This window comes from Homarus americanus, unplaced genomic scaffold (genome assembly GCF_018991925.1).
Source record: "Homarus americanus isolate GMGI-L3 unplaced genomic scaffold, GMGI_Hamer_2.0 scaffold1024, whole genome shotgun sequence".
In the NCBI taxonomy this organism is placed as follows: Eukaryota; Metazoa; Arthropoda; class Malacostraca; order Decapoda; family Nephropidae; genus Homarus; species Homarus americanus.
Window position 1 is genome coordinate 723,651 of NW_024715228.1, and position 3,890 is coordinate 727,540.

Consider the following 3,890-nt stretch of genomic DNA (forward strand, 5'->3'; position numbering starts at 1 on the left):
CGACGGTGGCGCGGTGACTGAGTGGGCGGTCCCCGCACCGCCTGTCATGTAGCGTTCCGCCTAAGCTCCGCCCACCACGCGCGCGCGGCGAAATCACTCAAAATTTGCACACGTTACATACCTAAATCATCCAAAGTCATCCATTATTTAACGCCCCAGTCCAATTTCAGGTACTGAAAACTTATTAACTTACGAATATTTCATCTGCCCGGAGTTAGTGTGTGTTTACCATGCGTGTATACATTATCCTACAAGTTAGTCCACTTCGAACACAGGCATCTGGGCCCGCCCACCTCCCCGTCTGCCATGCATGTTGGTGCCTCCCTCAGTATCCGGCAAGAGGCATTTTTTCCCAAGGGATCAAGCGTACACTCCTCCTCCTACCCCCCATCCCCCCCTATCCTGGATTTGCTAGGTAATACCCCGGCGGCCCTGGGATAACGTGAAGGATCCAGGGACCAATACCCACGTCTTCAGGGATTCCAACATTTGAGACCTGCAAGTCGGCAACTAGACCATGGCTGCAGGAGCACTGACGCCACGGCTTCAAGGGCCCGACGACATCTGAGCTTCAGGAACACCAAACCAGATGCTTCAGGAACACGAAAACAGAAGCTTCGAGAACCAACAATACCTGGGGTTCACAAGTCGATGAAACCTTGATCTCAGGGTCGACCATACAGAGGTTTCAGGGCCAACATAATCAGGGCTTCACATTCAACAATACCATGGCTCCAGCGTCAATAGTATCGAGGCTTCAGGGCCGACTACACCAAGATCTCAGGACCGACAGTACCAACGCTTCAAGGCCGACAGTATCAAAGCTTCAAGACCGACAGTACCAAAGCTTCAAGGCCGACAGTACCAAAGCTTCAAGACCGACAGTACCAAAGCTTCAAGACCGACAGTACCAAAGCTTCAAGACCGACAGTATCAAAGCTTCAAGACCGACAGTATCAAAGTTTCCGGTACACAAGGGATCGAACCATACAGCGAACCCTAAGACAGGAAGTGAATGCTGCTCCCACTCAGCCACCGCTGCCTTAACATCACCTAAATAATACCCCAAACTGCAAGATAATTTCACCTGATGATTAAACACCATAAAGTTATCTGGGGGGGTTAGGTTAGGTTAGGTTAGGTTAGGTTAGGTTAGGTTAGGTTACGGTTTATAGTTAATCATCAACTGAAATAAAGCTGGGGGAACTAATCTTTAAGTGATCTAACAAAAACATTAATTGATCCTAAAAAATGTGAATCAACAGCTGGCGATTATTAACATCAGGTTTGTGACGGAGAGACTGGTCAGCGGCGTCACCATGGCAGTGTTCTAATGCCCCGACACACACACAGGATAACCACCCATTCACCTGGCGATCATATGGGACTAAGCGTTAGTGCGGGGCTGTCCGTGTACCTGGCGTAACGTAATGAGATGCATTTGAAAAGAATAAAAAAAAATTCCCTCAAGAGAAAAAAACACGATCAGTCAGTCAGGATAGGCAGAGGTACTGAACTAACTGTAAAACACCCCAAAATAATGCAAGCTTATTGGCTGGTGAATTAACCTAGTATAACCAAGTATCAGTTATGAAGAAATTTATACTCATCACACTCTAGATATAAACCTACTCTCATAGCGAGGATCGAACCATGAACCCGCAGAGCTACGCACGAAGGTTTTACCACTCAGCTACTGAATGCTTAAGAAGTATAGATATAAAGTATAAATTATTGACAAAACATCACTTCTTAAAGGAGATTTTCCGTGATCCTATAGAGGTGAAATATAGAGATTCGAACTAATGTACAGTAGTTCACAAGGCGCTATTCTCAGGGTTTAACCACTCAGACACCAGCCTCTCTAGAAAGTGTGTCGAGATGGTGGCATAACCTGTACGACTATACTGTACAACAATTATTAAAACTGTACGATAGTTTATACTACTGTGTATGATAACTTATTCTACTGTACGATAACTTATAATACTGTACGATAACTTATGCTACTGTACGATAACTTATAATATTATGTACGATAACTTATAATACTGTACGATAACTTATAGTACTGTACGATAACTTATAATACCATGTACGATAACTTATAATACTGTACGATAACTTATAATACTGTACGATAACTTATAATACTGTACGATAACTTAAAATACTGTACGATAACTTATAGTACTGTACGATAACTTATAATACCATGTACGATAACTATTCTGCCAAAAAATATCCTTCCTATATTAGATATATTTAGACAACTTACTGACCCCAACACACACACCTTCCTAACCTTATTAATGGAAGTTTATCTTAGTGTTTATGTGGGAGATATTTTCTCTGTTAACGCCTATTTAATCCACCTAATATATAATTCTCGCTTACCTTTGTTAATTAAGGAACTATCGTGTTATGCTTAAGTCGTTTTCGTAGAGCGTTTTCTCAATCCATTATTTGCTAAAGGTTTTCCATCAGTCGAGTAGAGGATCGTCTGTGTTACCTGAGAAAAACAATTCCTTGGTGGTGGTTCATGGCACTTAGAGGGTTAACCAATAAATTAACACCAATTCGAGTACCTTTGTATAATGATGATGATGATGATGATGATGATGATGATAGTGAAGTAAATATAGTGTCTTTATGTAAACACGTATAGCATGTACTGAAGAATTCTATACCCGTACATGTTTTGTGTCTGTCTGTCTCTTTTATTCTCTTTCTTTATTTTAACTCTCATTCTCTATTTCTTTCCTTCTCTCTCTCTATCTCTCTCTCGTAAGCACACACACACACACACACACACACACACACTATCACCACCACACAGATAAGAGACAACCAGTCCGCCTCTCCGTCGACTAACTCAGCCATTGGGGACAGGGGAGGGGGGTGAGGGGGGGTAGCTGGGTGGTGTTGGGGTGGGGTGAGGTGGGGGTACCATTGGTGTGTTGGGGGAGGGAAGGAAGAGGTGCAGGGTACTCCCGACCTCATGCTAAGCTGCTGTAAAGACCAAAATGACTCCTTCTTCAACACTGTCACGCTTACTTGCTCCTTTCTTAACAATTCGTAGATACAGAAACGTCCTCAAAACGCGATATTTCACTCTTGAGTTTTTTTCTTCAATTTGCAAATACAAAAAAAATCCGCAGAACGTATTTTTTTGGGCTGTTATTTATTTCTAAGTTCGTAATTGAAAAAAATTATCCTCAAAAAACGTATTAAATGAGAAATAAAGAAGAAAATGAACAAAGGTAAACGTAACTGATTACTTATTTATTTATTTATTTTTTAAGTCGGGATCATCATCATCATCATCATCATCATCATCATCATCATCATCATCATCATCATCATCATCATCATCATCATCATCACCATCATCATCATCATCATCACCACCATCATCATCATCATCATCATCATCATCATCATCATCATCATCATCATCATCTCGTGCAGCTGCGGATTCATAGACTCAATGGCAAGTTCTTCCTATAAACTGAACATATTTGGTACTCACATAATAATGACACTGTGTGGAATGATAAAAAGCTGAAATTATGTGTTTTAATGAAGACATATTTTTATTACAGGGAACACACACACACACACACACACGCACACACACACACACACACACACACACACACACACGGTAGGGCTCTGTTAAATTATCAATCCTAACACCCCAGTATCTTAACGTTATGTGGCCTCGGGGAACGATAAAGAGAGAGAGAGAGACAACTTCTTTTTAATTAATATCTAGTTACTGTACACGTGACATTTATAACACGAGCACCCCACCCCATCCCTCCCCCTCCTCCTCTCCTTCCCACTCTCAAAGGGCACTACCGCCTCTTCTGATCTGACGAAGGAAT